General features: G+C 37.4%; 1 protein-coding gene across 6 annotated transcripts in view; it reads left to right on the forward strand.

The window, feature by feature from the left end:
* Window positions 1-17,621, forward strand: part of Edil3 (EGF like repeats and discoidin domains 3) — a 514,777-nt gene that overhangs the window by 312,942 nt on the left and 184,214 nt on the right. The gene's annotated exons all lie outside the window — the stretch shown is intronic.

The following is a 17,621-nucleotide window of genomic DNA, read 5'->3' on the forward strand; positions in this document are numbered from 1 at the left end:
TTATAGTTAAAATGTGATTTAGTTTAGATTAAAACTGGTTGAAATTTCTGAAAATATGTGAAGAACATGCACATTCTCTGTCTGAAAATGTAAAAGAAAATCAAGACGAAAGCAGGTTTAGCAAAAATATACTCTTTTAAGTTATATTAAAGAGATTTTTATCATTTGCACAAGTTTATTCATAATGTGTTAATATTTAGCAACAGATTCTGAGACAAAAAAGTAACAATTTCATCTGTGTAGTTTCTGTGAGAAATAGTTTCCATGAGCAAATAAATATAAAGTGCACATCAGATCTTGATAATATCCAACTGTCTGCAGAACCCCTTTTACAAATGAGAGAATTTTAATTCATAGCGCCCTATATCCTCATTGGCCAGCTGATCTTAAAACAGAAGAAAACAATGCAATGATCTATTAAATGTTTTGCTAGAGAAGAAACATCTTAGCAAAACCGATCACCCATATTCTGTCCACTTAATCTTCCTGAGCACTCAAGTAAAAGCTGAAATTAGTTGTATTAGGAAGACAGAAAAGGTGATCTGATTTCTGTGAAATGTTATTCTTTTCTTTATGCGATTCCTTAAAATAGTCACTATCTAACAAATCAGATACCAAAATGGGAGCATATGCTAAATGGGAGAAAAATCCAGTATTCTGAGGATCAGGGTAATCATGTTGAAACTAAATGAAGTCAGGAAATTTTTTATATAAAGTGATTTTGAAAATAGCTTCAACTGGTCTAGATTTTCAAGAACAGCATAATCAAGGACAGTACATAAGAATCTAGCAAATAGCATGTAGAAAATCAAGACAAGTGCGTTATTAGAGAAATTCATTTAAATCCGGTGTGAGAGTTTGCAAATGCTGTAGGGTTATTCTAAATGGTTTCTGCCACATTTTGTTGCCATGGAGTCCTCTGAAAGAATTTTATTAGATAAATAATCTTTATACCATAATTTGAATCAGAGAAGCATGAAACATTTTCTTTTACATTATTAAGTATAACATATTTAAAGATTTATCTACAATCATTAATAGCAACAAATTTATTTTGTCGTTGAGTAGAAAGACTTTCCTACTTCACAACTAAGCCAAATTCTTCCAGTGGATGTCTTTGTTGGGGTCTCATATGTACATTAGCTACATCTCATTTATCGTCACAAAGATAAACAGTTGCATAAAGTACATTTTTTGTTTGTCAATTTAGGTTGGTCTGCATTTGTGTACATTAACTCAGAAGTTACAAGACTATTTCACTCTGTGGCTACATATGCACAAAAAGTACCAGATTATAGGAACACTATATCTATAACATGTTGGCAGCAAATGAATAAAAACCCACTTAGGGATTAAAATTTATATATTATGAAACACCTATATTTAATCTGATACTGATCTTTCTAGACACACTTTAGCCATTCTACTTGTCCAGTCTCAAAAACTTTTATAGAACTGCAATAAAAAAAACCCTTAAGAATAAAATATAGAAGTACACATTAAACATAAAATTATATTTAAAACAACACACAATATACAAATTAAAGTTTATTTACAGTTTGAAAATTTCATATAAGAGTAATGAGTTTCATATTTACATGATTACCCACCAACTTTTTTTGTTTTACAATTCTTCCCATCTATTTGATTGCTTCATAATTCATGGCCTTTATTCTTTAATTTGAATAATTTCATATATAAGCATATTAGTTTAGAAATACAATTTGTTGATTTTACTTTGTGTTGCCCATCTGTGTTGCTCATGGCTGGCCACTTGGTATTGGATAACATATCTAGAAGCTAGTACTTGGAGAAACTGATTCTCCCCCTTTCACAATGGTTAATTGCTAATAGCTCGTTATCGAGGGATGGCGTCTTGCAAGATATCCTCTCTCAATGTAGACAAGCAAGTTGGTGTGGTCATTTTCAGGTCTTCCTTCTTTTTGACAACTATATTGTTGAGATATTATGGGTGTAGATTATTTGACATATAAAGAAAACATTATCTCCCATGAGATGTTCTGAAACTCTTGTTCTCAGAATCTTTCTATTCTTCTTTATGGGAATCTTGTAAAACTGTAAGTGTATTGGACACATGGTATAGGTATTGAACATGCCTGGACATTCAGTGGATTGTTGTCCTTAGTCTTTTGACCAGTTGTGACTTTCCACAATAGTCTTTGTTTCAGAAATAAATGTCAACGACGAGGGGTGAAAACTGAACTTACCTGTTGGTATAAAGATAAATATTGAGAATGTAGTTAGGAATTCTGGTGGTTTAGGGAATTGGTAGCAGAAGATTCTTTCCAAATTTCATGGCCTCTCCGGCCACATATGCACTGGGTTTAGCTTCCAATACCAGACATGTATTCTCTCCTCCTGAATCCAATGAAATGGTTGTTGGTCACCTCCAGGACATAAATGCTGCTATTGCTAATTGGGAATATCTTGCAGTTCGGGTCATTATTTTGATTCCATGGCTTGTAGATAGTATAGCAAGTTTGAGCCAGTGATTTTCTCTCTCTCTCTCTTGGAAGCTTGCATCTCATTTCTAAAACCACAAAAGCTACTCCTCAGGCAGGAGGCATGCAAGGTGGTCTGAGCTTGAGTTTTCTACGTCCTTGCCCAAGGTGTCTTTAGCAGTCAGGTCTACTCTTCAGTTTCTGGGAAGAAACAAGGGCATAGGCAATAAGCTAGATTTCAGGGGTTTTTTGAAGTCACCTGACAAACGTACTAGGATTTTGGTAGCTTATCTATGGCTTTTTAAGAGCTCTTTATCACCTTGAGTTGTGTACCTTGATTAATGTGTGTGTGTGTGTGTGTGTGTGTGTGTGTGTGTGTGTGTGTGTGTGTAACTAAATCATTTTCCATGGGTTTTTCAAACATCCTAGTGCTATTTGTCCTATCTTCCCACTTCCTTTGTATTGCCTCTTTCACCCTCCCTAGGTACGTCCGGCACCTATTTCCTCATATTTTTTCCATAGAACCTGTATCCTAATATCCTCCTCTCCTTCCCTTTGCTCCCATCGTTTCCCATTATTTTCTTGCTTAAATGGCTTTTCCAGGATAAACATTCACATGTAAAGATTTAGAGCTAGGATCCACAAAGAAGAGAGCATGGCTGTTTGTTTTTAGGGTCTAGGTTAATTCATCCAGTATTATTTCCATCTTCAAATTTTATTTTAGTTTTCTTTATCTTTAAGTATGTATCATATGCTGTAAATGTACCACATTTTCATTACCCATTACTTAAAGAATATTTAACTTTTTCCCATTTCTTAGCTATTGTGAATGAAGAGGTGATGAGTATGGCTGAGGAAGAATTTGTAGAGTATAATGTTGGTTCCTTGGGCCAAACTTAAATAACTCAGCATTTTTTAAGTTAAAATATTTTCTTTTTTAATTTATCAATCATTTGTTTACATTTCAAATGTTATCCCAATTCCTGGCCTCCCCTCCACAACTCCCAACCCATGCCCCTCCCCTCCACTTTACCTCTATGAGGGTGCTCCCCAACCCTCCCACCCACTCCTGCCTCACCTCTCTAGTACCCCCTTCTCTGGGGCATCAAGCCTCCACAGGGCCAAGCATCTTACTTCCCACTTATGCCAGATGAGGCACTCCTCTGCTACATTTGTAGCAGGAGCCATGAACCAGCCCTTGTATACTCTTTTCTTGGTGACTTAATCCCTGGGAGCTCTGAGGGGTCTGGTTAATTGATACTGGTTGTTCTTCCTATGGGATTACAATTCCCTTCAGCTCTTTTAGTCCTTCCCCTAACTCTTCCATTGGGATCCTTAGGCTCATACCAATGATTAGCTATGAGTATCTGCATCTGTCTTAGTCAGGTGCTGGCAGAGCCTCTCAGAGGACAGCCAAACCAGGCTCCTCTCTGCAAACACATCATGGCATCAGCAATAGTTTTAGAGTTTGGTGTCAGGGGATGGAAATCATCACATTGTGGGGCAGTCTCTGGATCAACTTTCCTTCAGACTCTGTTCCATTTTTGTCCCTACATTTCCTTTAGACACAGACAATTCTTGGTTAAAAATTTGAGATGGGTGGTAGCCGCATCCCTCCACTGGGAACCATGTCTATCTACAGGAAATAGACTCTTCATGTTCTATCTCCCTGCAATTAGGTATTTTGGCTAAGGTCATCCCTATGGGGTCCAAGGAGCCTCTACCACCCCTGACCTCTGGGACTTTCTAGTGGTTCCACAAGTTCCCCAACCCCCACTGATACTTGTTCCTATTTATTCTCCTGGCCCTCCGGACTTCTCTCTTGCCTCTTCCCATATCGGGTCCTAACCCTTCTTAGCCTTCACTTTGCACTTAGGTCCCTCCCTTCTTCTCCATACCATGTTTATTTTGTTTCCCCTTCTAAGAAGTTTTAAAGCCTCCATGTTTTGGCCTTCCCTCTTGTTAAGCTCCATATGCTCTTTCTGTGAGTTGTATCATGGGTCTTTTGAACCTTTGAGCTAATATCAGCTTATCAATGAGTGCATACCACGTGTGTCCTTTGGAATCTAGGTTACCTCACTCAGGATGATATTTTCTAGTTCCATCCATTTGTCTGCCAAGTTCCTGATGTCCTCATTTTTAATAGCTAAGTAATATTCCATTGTGTAAATGTACCACATTTTCTGTATCCATTCTTCTGTTGAGGGACATCTGGCTTAATTACAGCCTCTGGTGATTATAAATAAGGTTGCTATGAACATAGTGGAGCCCCTGTCCTTGGTATATGTTGGAGCATCTTTTGAGTATATGCCTAGGAGTGGTATAGCTGGACCTTCAGGTAGATTTAGTTCCATTTTTCTGAGGAATCTTCAGATTGCTTTCTAGAATGGTTGTACCAGTTTGCAATCCCACAGGCAATGAGGGAGTGTTTCTCTTTCTCCACATCCTCACCAACATCTGCTGTCACATGAGTTTTTGATCTTAGCCATTCTGACTGGTGTGAGGTGGAATCTTAGGATTGTTTTGATTGGCATTTCTCTAATGACTAAGAAAGTTGAACTTTAGGTGCTTCTTTGCCATTTGAGATTCCTCAGTTGAGAATTTTTATTTAGCTCAATACCAAGGTTTTATTGGTTATTTTATTTATTTACATTTTGAATGTTATCCCTCTTCACAGTTTCCCCTCCACCAACCCTCCATTCCCTCCCCTCTTCTCCTGCCTCTATGAGGGTGCTATGCCACCTGCCTACCCACTCCTGTCTCAGAGCCCATTCCCACCTTAGCTAGCTAGCATTCTCATAGACTGGGTTGTTGAGCCTCTGTAGGACCAAGGAGCTCCCCACCCATTGATGCCAAATAAGGCACTCCTCTGCTACATATCCAGCTGGAGCCTTGGGTTTCCATATTTGTACTCTTTGGTTGGTAGTTTAGTCCCTGGGAGCTCTGATTGGTTGATCTTGTTTTTCCTATGGGGTTGCAAACCCCTTCAGCTCCTTTAGTGCTTGCCTAACTTCCATTGCAGTCCCTGGGTTAAATAATACATTTGGCTGCAGCTATCTGCATCTGTATTGGTCAGGCTCTGGCAGAGCCTCTGAGGGGAGAACTATACCAGACTCATATCACCTAGCATTTCTTGGCTTCAGCAATAGTGTCTGGGTTTGGTGTCTCTAGGTAGGGCAGTCTCTGGGTGGCCTTTCCTTCAGTCTCTGCTCCCCTCTTTGTCCCTGCATATCCTTTTGACAGGAGGAATTCTGTATTAATATTTTTGAGATGAGTGGGTGGCCCCATCCCTCAACCAGAGGCCATGCCTATCCACCAGATATGGTTTCTACAGGTTCTAATCTCCCACTTGTTGGGTATTTTGGCTAATGTCCTCCTCATTGGGTCTTGGGAACCTCTTAGGTCCCTTATAGCAGCCTTGTTTATAATGGCCAGAAGCTGGAAGAACCCAGATGTCCCTCAACAGAGAAATGGAAACAGAAAATGTGGTACATTTATGCAATGGAGTACTATTCCGCTATTTTAAAAAATGGCAAAAATTTGAAAACAAATGGATGGAAAGTGAAAATATCACTCCAAGTGAGGTAGCCCAATGACAGCAGAACACAAATGGTATATACTCACTGATAAGTGGATATTAGCCAGAAAAAATGAAAAAAGAAGACTTGGAATACCCATAATACAACAAGGGAGAGAGGGGGGTGAGGAAAAAGGGGGACCAGTTCGGATATGGGAGGAGATGGGGGAGAAGTCCAGAGGGTCAGGATTTTGAAAGAAGGTCTGTAGGGGAATAGGACCAGGGAGTAGGCACTAGAAAGTCCAAGTACTGATTTTTAAGTTGGTTGATTTGGTTTTCTGGAGTCTAACTTCTTCAGTTCTTTGCATATTTGCCCTCTATTGTATGTAGGATTGGTAAAGATGTTTCCCAATCTGTAGATTACCATTTTGTCCTAGTGACACTGTCCTTTGCCTTACAGAAGAAGCTTTTCTGTTTCATGAGGTCCCATTTGTCAATTGTTGATTTTAGAGTCTGAGCTATTGGTGTACAGTTCAGGAAATTTCCCCTGTGCCAATGAGTTCAAGGCTCTTTCCCACTTTCTTGTCTATTACATTTAGTGTATCTGATTTTATGTTCAGCTCCTTGATCCACTTGGATTTAAGCTTTGTTCAAGGAAATAAATATTGAATGAGTATGCATTCTTCTACATGCAGGTTTCCAGTGAGACTAGCACAACTTGTTAAAAATGTTGTCTTTTTTCCACTGGATGGTTTTGGCTTCTTTATCAAAGATCAAGTGACACAAGGGTATGGGTTTATTTCTGGCTCTTCAATTTTATTCCATTTATCTACCCATCTGTTTTTGTAGCAACGCCATTTGATTTTTATCACTATTGTTTTCTAGTGCAAGCTTGAGGTCACGGATGGTGGTGATTCCTCCAGAAGATGTTTTTACTATTAAGAATTGATTTTGCTGGGGTTGGGGATTTAGCTCAGTGGTAGAGCACTTGCCTAGCAAGTAAAAGGCCCTGGGTTCAGTCCTCAGCTCTGAAAAAAAGAAAAAAAGAAAAGAAAAAACAGAAAAAAAAAGAATTGATTTTGCTATCCTGTTTTGTTTTGTTTTGTTTGCTTTGTTTTGTTATTCTAGATAAAGTTGAGAACTGCTTTTTCTATCTCTGTGAAGAAATGAGTTGGAATTTTGATGGGGATTGCATTGAATTTGTAGATTGTTTTTGTTCTTCTGGGGTCTTGATTTGCTAGGTTAGAGTTACCCCAAGATATTTTATATTATTTGTGACTATTGTAAAGGGTTTTGTTTTCCTAATTTCTTTCTCAGCCCGTTTATCTTTTGAGTAGGGGAAGGCTACTGATTTGTTTGAGTTAATTTTACATCCAGCCACATTACTGAACTTGTTTTTCAAGTGTAGATGTTCTCTGGTTGAATTTTGATATTGCTTATGTATACTATCATAGCATCAGCAAATAGTGATACCTTGATATATTCTTCTCCAATTTGTATCACTTTGACCTTCTTTTGTTGTCTGGTTTCTGTAGGTATAACTTTTAGTACTATATTGAATCAATTGAGAGAAAGTAGCAGCCTTTTCTTATGCCTGATTTTAGTGATATTGATTCAAGTTTCCTCCATTTAATTTAATGTTGGTTGTTGTTTTGTTTTATATTACTTTTCTTATGTTTACATGTGTGCTTTGAATTCCTGAGGTTTCTAAGTCTTCTAACAGGAAGGGATGTTGTTTTTTGCCAAAGGCTTTTTCAGCATCTAATTAGATGCTAATGTGATTCTTTTCTTTGAATTTGTTTATGTAATAGATTGTGTTGATGGATTTCAATATATTGAAACATCCCTGTATTCCTGGAATGAAACATACTTGATCATGTTGGATGACTGTTTTGATATGTTGGATTCAGTTTTTGATAATTTAATCGAATATTTTTGCATCAGTATTTATAAGAGAAATTGGTCTGAAGTTCTCAATGTTTGTGTGACTCAGGTATTTTGTCGTTATAAAATGAATGAGGTAGTATTCCTTCTGTTTCTATTTTGTGGAATAGTTTGAGTATTGGCATTAGGTATTCTTTGAAGGTCTGATAAAATTCTGCACTAAAATCTTCTGGCCCTGGACTTTCTTATTTGTTTTGTTGTACATTTGTGTGTGTGTGTGTGTGTGTGTGTGTGTATGTGTGTGTGTGTGTGTGTGTGTGAATGTGTGTGTGTATGTGTGTGTGTGTGTTGTTTGTTTGTTTGTTGGGAGAATTTTAATGACTGCTTCTATTTCCTTAGGTGTTATGAGACAATTTATAACATTTACTTGATCCTCATTTAACTTTGGTACATGGTATCTGTCTAGAAAATCTTCCTGTTCATCCAAATTTTCCAGTTTCATTGAAGGTAGCCTTTTGTAGTACGATTTAATGATTTTTAAATTTTCTCTATACCTATTGTTATATCTCCCTTTTAATTTCTGATTTTGTTAATTTGGATACTGTCTCTGTGACCTTTAGTTAGCTAAGGGTTAGTCTATCTTGTTGATTTTTCTCAAAGAACCAGCTCTTAGTATTGCTGATTCCTTGTATGGGTCTATTTGTTTCTCTTTCTAACGTTTTAAAATTAATTTATGTATTTATTTACAGTCCTGCCATTGCCCACCCTCTCCAACTCCCCCTTCCTACAATTTTTCACCCCATATCTCCTCCCCATTTCCCTGAGTTGCCTCCCCCCTCCTTCAGGTCTTAAGTCTAGACAACTCATGTATCTTCTCCCACTGAGGCCAGGTCAGGAAGTCTTCTGTTGTATATGTGTTGAGGGCTTAGGACCAGTTCCTGTATGCAGCCTGGTTGGTAGCTCAGTATCTGTGAGCTCCCAGGGGTCTCGATAAGTTGAGACTGCTGGTCGTCTTATGTGTTTTCCCTCCTCATCTTCTTATACTATCATTCCCCTAATTCAATCATAGAAGTCCCCATTTACAGTCCAATGATTGGTTGTAAGTATCTGTGTCTGTCTCAGTCATTTGCTGATTGGGCCTCTCAGAGGACAGTTATGCTTGGCTCCTTTCTTTAAGCACATCATAGCATGAGTAATGGTGTCAGGCCTTGGTATCTACCCATGATGTGGACCTCAAGTTGGATTGGTCACTGAACCACCTTTCCTTCTTTCTCTTCGTCATTTTTGTCCCTACAGTTCTTTTAAACAGGAAGTCTTCTGGGTTAGAAATTTTGACTGTGGGTTGGTAACACCATCCATCCATCCACTTGAGGCCCTATCTATCTCCTGAATCCACTCTTCAAGTTCCCTCTCCACCCTGTTGAGCACTTCATCTAAGGTCACTCCCATTGAATGCTAAGAGTCACTCACCTCCCAGATCTCTGGTTCTTTCTCCAGGGTCTCTCTACCTCTCACCTTCTGAGGCTGCATACTTCCATTCCTTCTGCTGGCCTCCTGGACTTCTCTCCTGTGCTCCCACCACAATGCATGATCATGTTCCCCTTTTCTCCTCCCCATCCCCTCTCCTGCCCCAATCCCTCCCACCTTCTGTTTCTCATGATTATCTTCTTCCCAGTACCCTGCAACATTGAAACATTTTTATTTGTCCTTTCTGTTTGTTAACTTCTTGAATTCTGTGGGTTATATACTAAGTATTTTGTTACGTTTAGGGTAATATCCACTTACTGGCAGGCAGGCAAATGGATGAAACTAGAAAATATCATCCTGAATGAGGAATCCCAGACCCAAAAGTACATACATGATATGATCTCTTTGTTTCTAATTGGTTGATTTCAGCTTTGAGTTTTATTATTTCCTCGAATCTACTCCTTTGGGTGTGGTTTTGTTGTTGTTGTTTTGTTGTTGTTGTTGTTTTGTTGTTGTTGTTGTTTTGTTGTTGTTGTTGTTGTTGTTGTTCTAGAATTTTCATATGTGCGGTTAAGTTGCTAGTGTAGGATCTCTCCAATCTCTTTATGAAGGTCCTCAGTGCTCTGAATTTTCTTCTTATCACTACTTTCATTGTGTCCTATAGATTTGGGTATGTTATGCCTTCTTTTTCATTACATTCTAGAAAGCCTTTCATTTCTTTCTTCACTTCTTCTCTGACCGTGTTGTCATTGAGTAGAGAATTATTTAGTTCTCATGAGTGTGTGGGCTTTCTGTTGTTTTGTTGTTATTGAAAAGAGCCTTAGTCAACAGTAATCTCACAGAGTGTATGGGATTATTTCAATCCTCTTGTGTCTGTTGAGGCCTGTTTTGTGACAGACTATATGGTCAATTTTGGAGAAGGTACCATGAGGTGCTGAGAAGAAGGTATGTTCTTTTGTTTTATGATGAAATGTTTATATATATATATATAAAATATTACATTTGGTTCATAACTTCTGTTAGTTTCACTATGTCTCTTTTTAGTTTTTGTTTCCATGATCTGTCCATTGGGGAAAGTGGAATATTAAAGTCTCCCACTATTATTACATGAAGATCAATGTGTATTTTGAGATTTAGTAATGTTCCTTTTAAAAATGTAAATGCCCTCACATTTGGTGTATACATGTTTAGAATTGAGAGTTCTTCTTGGTGAATTTTGCCTTTGATTACTATAAACTGTCTTTCCACATCGTATTTGATAATATTTCATTGAAAGTCTATTTTACTAGATATTAGAATGGCTACTCCAGCTTTTTTCTTAGGACCCATTTGCGTGGAAATTTTTTTCCACCCTTTTAGTCTGAGGTAGTGTTTGTCTTTGGCACTGATGTGTGTTTTCTTTATGCAACAAAATGCTGGGTCCGATTTACTTAGCCTGTCTGTTAAACTATGTCTTTTTTTAGGGAACTAAGTCCATTAATATTGAGATATTTCAGAACAATGATTGTCGGTTTCTGTTATTTGTGTTGTTAGTGGTGATGTTATGTTTATGTGGTTCTCTTCTTTTGAATTTATTGTGAGATGATGAACTTCTTTGTTTATTGTTAAGTGTAGTTTCCCACTTTGTGTTGGAGTTTTTCTTCTATTATCCTGTATAGGGTGGATTAGTGGAAATATATTGCTTAAATTTGTTTTTTTTTTTTCATGGAATATTTTAGTTTCTCCATTAATGGTGATTGAAAGTTTTGTTATTGTAGTAGCCCTTGGCTGGCACTTGTGTTCTCTTAGAGTGTGTGTGACAACTGTCCAAGATCTTCTGTTGAGAAGTCTGATGTAATTCTGATACATTTGCCTTCATATGTGACTTGGCCTTTTCCCCAAAGAACTTTGCATATTTTTCTTTGTTCTGTACACTTGGTGTTCTGATTATTTTATTATCAGAGAAATTTCTTTTCTTGTCAATTCTATTTGGTTTTCTATAGGCTTCTTGTATGTTTATGGGCATTTCTTTCTTTAGGTTAGGGAAGTTTTCATCTATGATTTTGTTGAAGATGTTTCCTGGCCCTTGACATTGGGAATCTTCTCCCTCCTCTATTCCTGTTCTTAGGTTTGGTCTTTTCATTGTGTCCTGGATTTCTTGGCTGTTTTGGGTTAGGAGCTTTTTGCACTTTGCATTTTCTTGTACTTTTAGGTCAATGTTTTCTGTAGTGTCTTCTACACCTGCGATTCTCTCGTCTCTTTCTTGTAGTCTGTTAATGATAATTGTATGTGTGATTCTTGATCTGTTTCCTAGGCTTTCTATCTCCAGAGTTGTCCTCCTTTGTGATTTCTTTATTGTTTTTATTTCCAGTTTTAGATCCTGGATGATTTTATTCAATTCCTTTACTGGCATGCTTGTCTTTTCCTGTATTTCTTTAAAGAATTTATGTGTTTCTTCTTTAAGGGCTTCTACCTATTTACTTGTGTTCTCCTGTAATTCTTGAAGGAGTTATTTATGTCCTTCTCAAGGTCCTCTATCATCTTCATGAGATGCAATTTTCGGTCAGAGTCTTACTTTTCAGGAGTATCCAGGGCTTGCTGTAGTAGCAGAGCTGGGTTCTGATGGTGCCAAGTGGCATTGGTTTCTGCTGCATATGCTCAGATGCCTACCTTTTGCCATCTGGTTATCTCAGGTGTTAACTGTGCTTGCTATCTCTTACTGTACCCTCTCCCTCCTGTGAGAATGTGAGCCTGGTTATGATGGACCTCCTGGGAGTCAAGCTGTCTCTGGGTGTGGGAGAAGGTCTGCAGTGCCTTGGGCTGAGTTGTGGGCAAGAAGGAACATGTGTCTCTGGCATGGCAGGTTGGATAATGCCTGCCTTTGTTGAGTCCCTTGAGGATCCCAGTTAGTCCAGGTATTGGAAGTAAGGGGTCTCTCACCTATGCTGCTAGTTGTATTGGAGCTCCTGGGAGTCAAGCTGTCTCTGGATGTGAGAGGGATGCTATATTCATCATTTTTATGACAAATATTTCATTCTATTTTTGGACCAGTTTATTGTGTACTTAACATAACACATTATTCTTTCTTTCAAAGTAAGATATTTATATATCCATTGTCCTAGGAAAGCAATAATTGAATGGAACAAGAAAATGTTCTGCTCAAGAAGATTTAGATTAAAGACGAGCTGATCTTCTTAAACAGAATTCAGATTTATCTTACTTCTAAGAGGAATATGTTAATTACAATGAAGATAATATAATTTTTTATGTGAAGTTGATAATGAACTTGATATAAATCAGCAAACACAAATGCAACATGTTTTGTAGAGGAAAGGTCACCTGCACACAATGAGTTAAAACTAAAGCTTCTTTACTGTTATTTAATATGCAGGGATTAAGTATGCTGAGGGGACATATTTCATTATTGTTTTCTTAAGAGTATCTTATTTCATGTTATTTTTCTAAAAAAAAATTATCAATTAGCTAAAACTCATACGTAAAAGACTGACTCTCACTAGGTACTAAATTATTTGTGTGTTGCAGAATTCTTTATTAAATTCTCCTGTTTCTTGATTCTCTTATTTGTATTCAGTATTTCAAGTGAAGCTTTTGAGTATTTTGTTAAATCCACCTATAAATGCACTGTTCTCCTAATGTTCATGTGTATGACATAATATACTAATTTTTAGTATGCAATTTAAGTTTCTTCTTTGTCTTGATAAAATTAAAATGGCCAATTTAAATTTACATGCTGAGCATTTAATCATTGATGGCACCACAATGTTCATAATTCATTCCGATTTAAAGGGTTGGTACTATAACTGTAATTCACATTTTTATTTTATTTTTATAAATTTTTTTGACCTTCCAACTCTTCACTTATATTTTTGAGCTATTTAATTGCAGCCACATCACACTTCAGATAATTAACACCCTAGGATATGAATTGATATTTCCTAATCATGTCTTAGAAATAGGAAATTTGAACAAAGTAGTATATCTTAGATTATTAGAATCTTTCATTTAAAAATCTAAAACATTTCTATTAACCATTTGCAGTTTTTGCTAACTAAACTTAGGCAAACTACTTGTTATTTATTTTTAAGATTTGGTTTTTTTTTATTCCTATACATTTTTTGGGAATATGTAATAGTGTTTCATTTCCTTCATTTCCTTTTTTTTCCTTTGAGGTAATTTTGGGTATCAAACTTCTAGCATTTCATTTATTCATACTATTAATAAACATTTACTGAACAGATGTTCTGATGTTGTGATTTACTATATCAGTTACTAAAACAAAGAAATGCAATGCTTACCTTTAAGAGGTCCTGAGTCACCCAGTCTTGGAAGCCTTGGCTTCTGTCTTTGAGGTTATCCTGGGAGACTTAGAGTAAGAAGTTAGCATTATAGTCAGTAGTCAAGTGCTTGCCTGTGCCCTGGATTCAATCCACAGTACCTTTCCAGGAAGTTGGGGAAAGCTCTGAGTATTGAGATGGAAAAACAAAGAAAGAACGCTGACAGGATAAAATACCTGAATTTGTCTCTTATAGCTCAGTAACTTACACCAAAAACACAGCATTTTATCGTCTGCAAACAGCTTTTTTAACAGTACTTTTTCAAACCTTAGGTTGAAGTAAGCATATTCCTGGAATGTGGAGAAATTCCCAGGATCATTTTCATTGCCTAAGTATATTGCTACATGTTGATATGTGTGTAGGGAGAAAATATGATATAATACTTAGACTTCCATTTGGAAACTAATTTACTTCTTGCCTCTGAGTTTGTACTGGTATTTTAACACTGATTAAAGTAGATTGGCTCTTTTCAGTTTTAAATAATCTATTTTACTTTCAAAAGTTGTAGCTATGGTCTTAATATGCTTCCGTCTCTTGAATCCTACTTTATGTAAGTGTAAAAGAACGTCATTTCCTATATTTTAATGCACTCAGGATTTTAATAACCTCACCATGAATGCTTTTCAGACCGACCGGTTATCTGTCATCATCACACTATGTTGTAAAAAGATTGCATCACCCTGGAAAGCATCGGTTTTTTGTTTATGTGTTTGTTTTGTCGTGGTTCTTTTCTGCTTCAGTTAAGATAACGGATAAAATTTTTAAAAAGGACAAATTTGATTGAGTGTGACAGTGGATCCTGGTTTCACTGCCTTGGAATCCCAGAGCTCTGACTTGAGAGGGAGGAAGGGAAAGGAGGAACAGTGCAATGAAGAGACTGTCAAGCAGCAGGGAGAGTCTGCCAGAGTGTTTGCTGGTAGTGTGCACAGCATTAATGTCAGTGGGTTACTATGTCGTGCTCTGTGATTAGTTATAGAACAGTTTAACTTTATCCTCAGTAGGTGACTTGGTATTAGATATTAGTTCTGGATTAGTTAATGTTCCAAGGTAACTCCTGGTTCTTTTGTATTAATGAAAAAAAAACAGTATACCAAAGAGAATTTTTCAACACAACTGAAAAGTTACTTTAACACATTATATTATGTTTCCTGGCTGCAAATTGTTTGTTGGTCTCTCTCTCTCTCTCTCTCTCTCTCTCTCTCTCTCTCTCTCTCTCTCTCTCCATCTCTCTCTTTCCCTGCCTCTCTGTGTCTCTCTGTCCCTCTTTGTCTCTGTGTGTCTATCTCTCTGTTCCTTCTTCTCCTCCCTCTCTCCCTTTATTTCATTTTTGTCTGTTTTTAGAGTGTGTAACAGTGGGGCTGAGAGTGCTACAAAGCAGTCTAATCATCACACGCATGTCCATGGTATCAGGTAAAAGACTTTGCACTTCCTTACTGTCCATCTCTCTCCTATACAGAAATCATCTGATGGAAAACCATCATGTTTTCGCCAATTTTAAATCCATTTTCATAACACTATGAAAGAACTGGTAATGGATTCGTGTGACTGATTACTGAAAAATAGGGATTCCAGAACATAAAAGATATATGATTTATCTCCCATGGTGATCATACAACATTCAAGGATTCTAACAATACCCAAACAACTTGCCTCAGTCTGTTCAGTCACATGTAACATACCACTGCCAGCATATATGGTACAATGTATCACCAGAGTCTCATCCATCTTCTAGGCAGAGGAACTTCATTACAACCCAATGACCAGCATTTCCTTCCTGAGCACTGTTAAGTCCTTTCACAGACAGTGATGGAGAAGTATGAGGGAAACCTGTAAGTTAGTTATGGAGAAGACTGCCTGTTGAGACCTGCACCAAAAAAGAGCAAGTTACACTTTTGCTTGCCTCATTTATGTTTCATTCCTGAAATGTTAAAATAAGTGAATGTTTGGAGTCTGCTAGATAGCTCAGTAGGTAAGAGTCCTTGCTGCCAATTCTGATGGTCTGATTAGATCACTGGGACTTATATGAAGGAGGAAGAGAGCTGACACCAATGAACTGTCCTTTGGCTCCAACAAATATTCTCTGGCATGTGGAGGCACATATTACATACATTCAGGTATACATACATACATACATACATACATACATACATACATTCACACACACATACACATACACACACACACACACACACACACACACACACACACACACACCACTCAACATACAGGCCCACACCACAAAAATACAGGCAAAACACACACACACATACAACACATGCATATGCACATGCACACACACACACACACACACACACACACACACTCTCTACAACTACACCAATGCAGACACACACACACACACACACACGCTAAAATGTAATAAAAATTTTGTAAGCTAATTATTTGTTGAGATTTTTGAAGGAATTTTAAAATAAAGGTTTTGCTCTAATAGCACCACCGAAGTCTAGAAACCCAGACATATTCAGCAGTATACATGTATCCTCTTCCTCAAAGATTAATATCCTCAGACAGTATTTAAAAACCCTAAAAATCCTAGTGTTTGTCTAACAGGCAACATTTGTAATTTTACTCTTCTAGAAATATCAAAGACATAAAAATATTCTCAGTGCTGCTTTGCCTAGAATATAGAGTTATAGGGATGTGCTTTAACGTAAATTTTAAATTCTAAGGAGATAATTTAGTAAGCCTTCCTTGTGTAAAATACTTCACGTTAGTAAGACTTTATGAGTGTAGCTTTTCAAATTCCGAGGAGACACAGTTTCATATTAAACTGTCTGAACTTCTGGTTCTTACAATATTTCTGCCTCCTTTTGTGCAAGGAACCCTGGACTACCCAAAATGGGCAAAAGAGTGACAAGTATCATTATGCAGACCTAGTCTGATACATTTAGGAGTAAATACAAATAGGCATATTCATGTATGTATACAGCACATATTGTTAAGACAAAGACCTCATTACTGAAAGAAAGCAAGAAGTTGGTGAGAGTTTTTGAAGGGAAGAGAGGGAAAACAAGAAATGATATAATTATCTTATAATCTAAAGTATAAATAATAATTTTTTTCACTTTACTTGCTATAGATCTTGGCCATGAGGAAACTTTTAAAAATCGAATTTGGATTTTCAGAGTTTGAGAAGCTAAGTGCTCTATTATGGTACCACATCCATGTTTTCAGACTCTACTAAAATGGAGAAAATCTGAATCATTGAAAAGGAGTAACTCCCTGTTCATAAGAAGAGCATTGAGAATTAGAATTGTTGGATTCAGAATCCACCTTTACTTCCTTTGTGGTCAGTACCCTGGTTCTGTCTTGGTGTCTCGTCACACAGCCAGCCAAGCAAACTCTGATATGCATAGACCTGTTCCTGGCATGTGGGACTGGAGCATTCTAAGCCCCAATCATCTCTGAAAGACTCTATTATCTTTCAGAGCCGCTTACCAATCTACAGAGCTAAGTGTACTCCAGCATGGTGAGACAGAATCCTCTCAGTCAAGGGTGTTAAGCCTGCTTACCAGAACTCCCTGTGGGAAATGCTCTTAATGAATAACCGTCACTCCTGTCTCCACAGCAGCAGTTTAACACAGCTGCCTCAATGCCTTCTGCAAGAACACAGGGAGTTTCCTGGCAGCCTGTCCTCAAGTACCTACATGTGAGAAATGCAGAGAAGTAGGAGAAAAGTGTGAGCCTGAAGTAACGGTCTGCCTGTCTCTTCATGTTTATCTTCTGGGAACTGGCAGTATTACTATTTGGACAGGGCTGAAGGAATTCCTTATTTCCACAGCAGACACTGAACAAATTTGTTCTGCCCCAGTGCCTCACTGAAAACCTCCTTGTGTTGAAAATATGACCAACTACCAAGCCACCTGGCCTCACTCTGAAAGCTTCATTTTCTCATAGCAGCAATTAATTTAAAACCTTTTTTTCTATCTGAGAGTG

This window comes from Rattus norvegicus, chromosome 2 (genome assembly GCF_036323735.1).
Source record: "Rattus norvegicus strain BN/NHsdMcwi chromosome 2, GRCr8, whole genome shotgun sequence".
NCBI classification, from domain to species: Eukaryota; Metazoa; Chordata; class Mammalia; order Rodentia; family Muridae; genus Rattus; species Rattus norvegicus.